Source organism: Sinocyclocheilus grahami, unplaced genomic scaffold (genome assembly GCF_001515645.1).
Source record: "Sinocyclocheilus grahami isolate Dianchi unplaced genomic scaffold, SAMN03320097.WGS_v1.1 scaffold143.1, whole genome shotgun sequence".
NCBI lineage: Eukaryota > Metazoa > Chordata > Actinopteri > Cypriniformes > Cyprinidae > Sinocyclocheilus > Sinocyclocheilus grahami.
Window position 1 is genome coordinate 127,846 of NW_015505322.1, and position 8,492 is coordinate 136,337.

At 37.8% G+C, this 8,492-nt stretch overlaps 1 protein-coding gene, 1 long non-coding RNA gene and 2 other non-coding genes across 4 annotated transcripts in view; 2 read left to right on the forward strand and 2 right to left on the reverse strand.

Moving 5' to 3' along the window:
• LOC107591566 (protein NOXP20-like) overlaps positions 1-1,373 on the reverse strand; it is a 6,362-nt gene extending 4,989 nt beyond the window's left edge. Inside the window, exon 1 of the mRNA XM_016280760.1 lies at positions 1,144-1,373. The gene's annotated coding sequence lies outside the window, so the exon portion shown is untranslated. The remainder of the gene's footprint in view (positions 1-1,143) is intronic.
• Positions 1,374-1,654: 281 nt separating this feature from the next.
• trnap-agg (transfer RNA proline (anticodon AGG)) lies at positions 1,655-1,726 on the forward strand. The gene has a single exon. It is a non-coding gene; the product is annotated as a tRNA-Pro (tRNA).
• A 415-nt stretch (positions 1,727-2,141) lies between these two features.
• Positions 2,142-2,213, forward strand: trnap-agg (transfer RNA proline (anticodon AGG)). The gene has a single exon. It is a non-coding gene; the product is annotated as a tRNA-Pro (tRNA).
• Positions 2,214-3,141: 928 nt separating this feature from the next.
• On the reverse strand, positions 3,142-5,992 carry LOC107591524 (uncharacterized). Its single transcript, XR_001609884.1, has 2 exons — positions 5,850-5,992; positions 3,142-5,071 (listed from the first exon to the last, which is right to left on the reverse strand). It is a non-coding gene; the product is annotated as an uncharacterized lncRNA (long non-coding RNA).
• Between the last annotated feature and the right edge of the window lie 2,500 nt (positions 5,993-8,492).

Here is an 8,492-nt window from a genome sequence, read left to right on the forward strand (position 1 = left end):
CGCAGTTAGTGTTGAAGCAGCATGTCAGGGAGACGCTGTGTATTTCTAGGCGAAAGCAAAAGCACTTTATTTGGCCTTTGGCTTTATTTGGAGAGAGAGAGAAAGCGAGAGAGCGAGAGAGAGCGAGAGAGAGAGAGAGGGGGGGGGAGGGTTACATCACAGTGGAGTCAGCTGTCTTAACCGTGGCTTGTGTACTGCAAACACATACCAGCTTCATCACTGTGTCTGTCACGAGACTCTGTTCCCCTTTCAGGCTCTGTCTTTACATTTATTTTGAAAGATGAAGCTGGCGATTATGGTAAGGGGCGTTACATATTTCCGACGAGTGCTTGCGGTGTTCGGCCAATCACAATGCACTGGGTCAGCTGGCCAATCAGAGCAGACTGCGCTTGTCGGAAGGAGGGACTTTGTAGAAAACGAAGCGTTTGAGAAAGGCGGGGCATAGAGGACCTACAATAATGTACAGTATTTGAAAAATAATGTGTTTTTTGAACATTAAAGCATGTCAACATATTCTGTTACACCAAATAAACAAAATAATGATCTTTAAAAAAGCATCATATGACCCCTTTAATACAGTGACACCAACTGTATGTGTGTGTGAACAGAAAAGCACTGACATGGAGCAGCAGAGCTGTCTCTGAATGGTGCGGCACTGTCAAGCGCCTTTGTTTGATGCGGATTGCAGCGCCATCTAGCGGTTGTTTTATACACGTACAAGCCACTTTCAAACTTCAGCTTGTAAATACACGTTCAGTAACGCAATACGCATATGCATAGACTGTAAATAAAGCAGATTATAAGCGTCAGGTTACACGTTACAGTTTCTATACAACATTTTTATGACCTCTAAGACGGTATTTCTACTAGCTGAGATCAAACACTCATGTTTGATTATAAATCGTTCATTCGTTTCACCGTTATATTTGTCTTTTTTTTATTGGAATTTATTTATTTGAAGAATGGTATTATATATATATATATATTCTCTGCGTGCACCTGAAAAGCGACAATTCAAGTGAATTTAACTTTTTCTTTTAAACGACATGCAAAATAACAACAACAAACGCAACAAATGCAAGTACGCTATAAAGATAAGCATAACGCTAAAATACAAAATCAACACATGCAAAACTAACATACGTGTTATTGTCTTGCTTCTGAAATCCAGCTCATTCATGGGCTCGTCTCTTCTCGCCAGTTCTGCTGACAGTCTCGCTCGCCTCGCGCAACCTTCCAGCTCGAGCTCGCGCCACGTCTGCACCAGGGTCGCGTGCCGCTGTGGATAGTGACGTCACATGAGCGTTTGGCACACAGGAAAATAAACAAGCGCACAAATTCCAGTCACACCTCGCGTTAAATTGTAGTAAAATCAATGCTACACCCAAGTGTAACTGTGCTACATATACAGTGTTAATCGGTTTGGTTTCGGCTTTTAAGGTGGCTTTGCGTTTCAGAGTTGTTTCTGCAAGTGGGAAAGCTGGAAGTTATGAAATAACTGATCTATTGCAAAATTAGAAAAAGAAAAAAAAAAGTTTTCCAAACACTGAAAAAAAAACTTTTTTTATTCATATTAATGAAATGACGGTAAAAAGAATATCACGTTCTACCTTAAACTTTTCTCACTTGTTACACAGATGCGTTTGACTCAGCCGGCTCGTTGGTCTAGGGGTATGATTCTCGCTTAGGGTGCGAGAGGTCCCGGGTTCAAATCCCGGACGAGCCCTGACTTTTGATAGTTATGGCTATCCCGTAAACCTATGCAATCGGAAATTGATATTTACATTATAAATGACTCACAATTGAAATGTGGAAGTCCTGGGGCCAGATGCATAAACTTGTCACTCTGACCAACTAGCAGCTATCCAAGAGACACAGAGTCTAATCTTTTGGATTCATGTTAATCGGTTTGGTTTCGGCTTTTAAGGTGGCTTTGCGTTTCAGAGTTGTTTCTGCAAGTGGGAAAGCTGGAAGTTATGAAATAACTGATCTATTGCAAAATTAGAAAAAGAAAAAAAAAAGTTTTCCAAACACTGAAAAAAAAACTTTTTTTATTCATATTAATGAAATGACGGTAAAAAGAATATCACGTTCTACCTTAAACTTTTCTCACTTGTTACACAGATGCGTTTGATTCAGCCGGCTCGTTGGTCTAGGGGTATGATTCTCGCTTAGGGTGCGAGAGGTCCCGGGTTCAAATCCCGGACGAGCCCTGACTTTTGATAGTTATGGCTATCCCGTAAACCTATGCAATCGGAAATTGATATTTACATTATAAATGACTCACAATTGAAATGTGGAAGTCCTGGGGCCAGATGCATAAACTTGCTACTCTGACCAACTAGCAGCTATCCAAGAGACACAGAGTCTCATCTTTTGGATTCAAATTAGACCAGTCTATGGTTTTATATAACCGACTTAAAACAGATACGACCATATGTAAGCCGAAAAAAAATAACCTGTCGAGCAATTAGGTAAAGCTAAAATAAAAATCACAAAAAACACAATGACAACACATTTATACGAAATATTCACCATAAAAAAGTTTATTGAATGATACATATTTCAATCTATATAATACAAAAAGTGTCTGAACAATTTGCATTTAATTCACAGTTTGATATAATGACAGCATAATATTCCCTTTGAACTGTGAAAATATAAGTAATTTAGAAAAGACAGAAGATTCACATCTTTATAAAAAGTATATTTGTTTTGGATTAAAAATAGATCATAATCATGCATTCTTTAAATTGCCCATTCAGTCATATTATTCCATTTCAAATATATATATATATATATATATATATATTAATATATCTCCATTATCTTATCTGATTAGTTCATTTCTGTAATGTGTAGCTTTATACATTAGACCAAGAAACAAATGCTTCGTCCTTTTTCTCAGTAGATCTTTCTTTGACTCATCTCAATCGTTTCATTAAGGACTTTTTCCTTTCTTATGTAAGCTCCCCCTTGTTTTTTTCCTCCTTCAAAAATGTCCTTCAGTTGAGAAGAGAATAACAGGAACCGGTCTATTACAAACTGTTAAACTAATAGAAAGAGAAAAAAACGGAGATACTGTACAGCCCAAAGCTCAAAGCTATTCATGGACCCCCATTTACAGATATTTGCCATTTCAAATTAATTTTTAAAGTGCACTGTTTCCGTTTACACATTGCCCTTAACAAACATCTGTTCATGTAAAAATGATTTGCAATACAAAAAAACAATATATCCATGACTATCTCACGCGTTTAACAAATATCTCACAAACAAAGTGTTAGCAATAAGACAATGTTACCCATAACCTAGATGAACACACTCTAATAAAATAATGCCCCTTATTGAATGGTTCACATTTATCACATTTCTCCACCTAAACATCCCTCAGTGAAATAATAGTTTACCCTTTTGAGCCTCGGACACTGGCTTTGATAAAAAGACACAACAAAATATTTAGGATTATACGAATATTCATGATTACAGAAATTATTCAAATATGAATAATGGTGAGATTAAGCAAAATAAAGCTTGCTATAAGTCCTTGCAACTAACATGTATGTGTTGGACGACCAAGCGTTCAATTTTCAGACCTGCCTATTAGCATTTAAGACATCTTGAACTCTCACACTTACGTTCTACTTGTGTCTTTAACATGTATGTAGGGTAAAATCATGACTATATTTTCATTACTAAATCGTAAATTGTGCATGTGCATAGTTGCAAGAACTTACACAGTACATAGTACTTACAGTAATAAACTACAGTATTAATTCATGATTACAATTAATAAAACACGCCACTGTTTCACTAAGTAAATAATAGGTCAGGTGCTCGGAAGCTACTTTTGGAACCAAAAACTTTTTGTCAAAACTTAACTCTTTAGAGTCAAACTATAAATGCCCATTCACACCAAGGACGATAACTATAACAATATAGTTTCAAAAATAGTTCTAAATGTAAAAGAATATACTATAATTTGTGGACAACTGTAATGATTTCTTCCAGCTTATGAATGATAAAAACATTGACAGCCAAACAGAATCCTTTCTGCTTTAATGCGCTTGAGCATTTAAAGTGGCAGATGACAAAACCGCAGCGCGTGCTTATAATAAACAGAATATTATCGTGGGTTGGTGTGGTTATCATTCTTGGTGTGAACGGGGCTCAACGACTGACCGACCCAATCAAACGATCTCAGGAAACATATGAAGGTGTAAAACACTCAGCCTTGGTCCTTACACTGAAACACACATGCTGAATACATATACAGGACCTGCGTATACACATTCGTTTTTTTGAATAATATAAAAAAGAGAAAAAAAATCACATTGTGCAGGTTTGACCCGAGTTGCAGCTTAAAACAACATTTAAAGTGTGAAAATGTCCGAGGTGTGTGTGTGTTTGCACATGCGTGTGACTAGCTACTGATATACTGTAAATGTATTTTGCTTGTTTGTGTAGTGCTGTAACTGGAACAATGGGCCCTCTGACCAGCAGAGGGGTAAAACAGAATGGTAGAGAGACGTGAATAGAGAGACAAAGGAGAGAGAGAGTGCTTGGTATCAAGAAAAGACTTAAAGGTGCCTATTGGAATTCAATTTTGCTTATATAAGGGTCATATCCACAGCACTATCACCGTTTGTCCGAATCCATAGTAACGGTGACAAAATCCACTTGGACAATAATTATTTTCATGAAGTACGAGCTAGCCATCATATTATCCATCAACTCCACTCTTTCTTCTTACATGCATCGTTTCCTGAACAGAAAAGGGACGGGAAACACAAAACGGCCCTTAACATCACTGAAGATGAAGCTCCTGTTGAGCAACGGCTTAATCGAAGGTGCAATTTCTGCTCCGTTCACGTGTTGCAGTATTGAGTTCACATCAGTAGGTGACGCTTCTTGTGCAGGGCGAGGTGATCGGAGCGGGAGAAGGTGCGATCACAGTCAGGGCACTGGAATGGCTTTACACCCGTGTGCTTCCGAAAGTGACGGGTCAGCTCATCAGAGCGGGCGAACTTCCACGTACAGCCTTCCCACATGCACTTGTAAGGCTTCTCTCCTAAACGGTCACACAAAGAGTAGGGAAGGAACATTTAGAGGAGTCTTTATTTATCCGAATGAATAGTATCAGAGTAAGAGTAAATGAGCATCTGTATACAAGCCAATAAAAATCTCTAAGATGATTAAAAAGTATTTGTTGATAAAAAAACAATAATGAAAGGTTTTTTAAAAAGCATCTAGAAATCTTTTGTAACATTATAAATGCCTTTACTGTCATTTTTGATCAATTTAATGTGTCCTTGCTGAACAAAAGCATTAATTTAAATTTAAATAAATACATAAATTCCCCCCCCCCCCAAACTTTTGAATAGTTGCATATCATGGTTTTAAACACTGATAATAAAAAACCTTTCTTGAGCAGCAAATCAGCATATTAGAAGGATTTCTGAAGGATCATGTGACACTGAAAACTGGCGTAATTTAGCTTTGACTCACAGGAATAAATTGCATTTTAAAATAGATTCAAATACAAAAAACGTATTTTCAATTATAATAATAATTTTCAATATTACAGTTTTTCTTTATTTTAGATCAAATAAATGCAGCTTTGGTGAGCAATAATAATTTATTTAAAAAAAAAGCTTTCTCAACAAAAAGATCAAGCCCCATATCACACAGAACAAGTGTATTTACGCAGTTTTTGTGTGAATTGCATTTGTATTGTATTTTTTTACTTACATCCAGAATACATCCAGGCAAAACATTTTTTTAAATGAGCATCACAAAGTTAATTTTGCATGTATGAACAAAAGTCTTTGCATATATAGCCTATGTACCTGTATGTGTGCGTCTGTGAGCTTTCAGGTGGGAGCTTTTGGTATAGACTTTATTGCAGCCATTGAAGTCACAGCAATGAATTCGACGCTTCTTCAGTGGATCTGGAGACTCTACCTTTCGACGTACAATCACAGAGTGTGTGTTTCCCCTGTTAAAGACAAAAAGAAAGATAAATGTATCCATGGTCTCCACAACCACTTTGTTTGAAGTGCACCTCTTGCTTTAACCACCAGGGGTCAGATTCAAAACATAGAGTCTACCTCAAAGCAAAAGCCAGTCCTTTGTGTTAAGTTACCCGAGTATTGTATGTATTTATGACCTTAGATTTTGTTTATAGTGCCCCTATTATGCCATTTTTAAGGTTCCTAATATTGTTTCAGGGGTCTCCTCAAGTAAACAGGTTTACATGCATGCAAGATCAAAAAACATATTAATTTTCGCATAACATTTAACTTCACCTCAGTTGATTCAATGATTTGTAAATGATTAGTTCGAAGCAGTTTGAAGAATAAAGGCCCGTTCACACCAAGCACGATAACTATAAAGATAACGATAAAGATATAGCTCTAAAAATCGTTCTCAATATTAAAGAATAGCATAGTTCACACCACAACTATAACGATAACGATACAGAGGAACGATATCGTTGTGATCACTTTCAAAATGATTTTTTTCCAGCTGATGAACGATAAAACACTGACAGCCAATCAGAATCCATCCTGCTGTAACGAGTGCAAGAATTTAAAGCGGCAGACGCGCGTGCGCTTAGAATAAACACACGATATCGTTCGCTGGTGTGGACGCTAATATCGTTATCTTTATAGTTATCGTTCTTGGTGCGAACGGGGCTTAAGTCTCTCTAAACCCCTCCTTTCCGTGAGCCTACACTGCTCTGATTGGTTAGATGGCCTAGTCCTTTGTAATTGGTCTACCGCGTACGGCGCATGCTATAGTGTTTGAGGGGGGGTCAAGTCGTTCGCGGGCGGACAATGTAGAACATAGGAGGGCATTATGCAAATGTGTTACCCAGTGACGTGTAGCTGTCACGGAAGTGAGACTGGAATTCCAGACGACTCGTTTAGGCTGTTCAGAGTCCTTTTTTTTTTTTTTGAGAGCCAATAACTTTATTTACGGTGCACTTTCGGCTTCACAACTTTGTAGATTGTTTAAATTCACAGATAGCTACATTACACACTGCATGAAAGGTAATATTTGAAAATCCATAATAGGGGCACTTTAATTACAGTACACTGCTGTCAAATGTTACATTTATGATATTTATTAGTAGTACTTGCTTGCTGAAGCAAGAATCCTTATTACTGCTCACATGTAGGCCTTAACCACAAGGAACTAAAGTGGGTAACTCGTTCCGCACCGTTTGAGCTACAGACATGAATAATACATCTAATTGTGCAGCTTTTTGAGGAAAGGCTGTTACTTTTCTAAATGACTGGACTGACGATTTCCAACTTGCAGACAGTAAACCAGTTGAAAAAAACTCTCATACATTTACTTAGAGGAACACCTCTTACTGTAAGTTCCTGCCTAAATACACCCTGTAATTAAATACACCCTTCTCTCTCTCTCTCTTTCTCTCATCTCTCCATTAAACCTCTCTATACACTTTACCCTCCCTGTCTGTTTCAGCTACATATTTTCAATCTTCGATTACAATGTCACTTATTCACCCACTTTCTGACATTTGTTCCTAAAAGCAGCTGTTTTCTGGCACCGCACCCAATATAAAACTATCATTCTACCTTCCTCCTCCCTTCCGCTCTCAATCAAGCGCTTTCTCCTCCCTTCCTCATCGCTTCTTTCTCTGTATTCACCACTTTTTTTCTTTTCTGTCACACAGTATGTCCATAACTGATGACACCAGGCCCACTGGCGCACACACACACACACACACACACACACACACTGTGAAAGTGCACTAAACCACGTACAAATAAGAATCCAAAAATGTCTACACAAACTCTCAAGCATGCACTTATATGTGCTCAAGCATGACCCCATGAGGGTTTGAAGAATACGTGGAGACACACTGTCTCTGAAATGCATGCTGGGGGATTTTATCAGACCCACAACAAGAAACATCAGATACAGAAATATATGCATTACACCACACATACATACACACATGGCTGAAAGAGAACTGTAGGCCAAATGTACTATAAATGAGATCCATAATAGACAGCAAAATGTACTATAAATGAGATCCATAATACAGACAGACATATATACTGTATGTATATATATATATATATATAGAGAGAGAGAGAGAGAGAGAGAGAGAGAGAGAGAGAGTTAGATACTATGTGTACAGTATGTGTAACATTTGTTTCTGTGTCTAATTACAGGTTTCTGTATAGAATCCAGTAGGCTGTTTTTACAAGAAGATGTACAGTGTTGACTGGGGATGAACCGCTGTAAATGTGTAAAAACATGCAACAAAACCCCTTAAAGGTCCCCTGAAATGATTAGAAACACGTAGCGTTACTCTATGTGTTGACGTCATTTTAACTGAAACAGGAAGACAGGGCGGGACATATCAAGCAGCCCTGCCCATTTTTAAAATAGCCAATAGCGTTCGTTTATATCACAGCTTGGGCTAGAGCCGTTCAGAGCCGTTGAGCTCC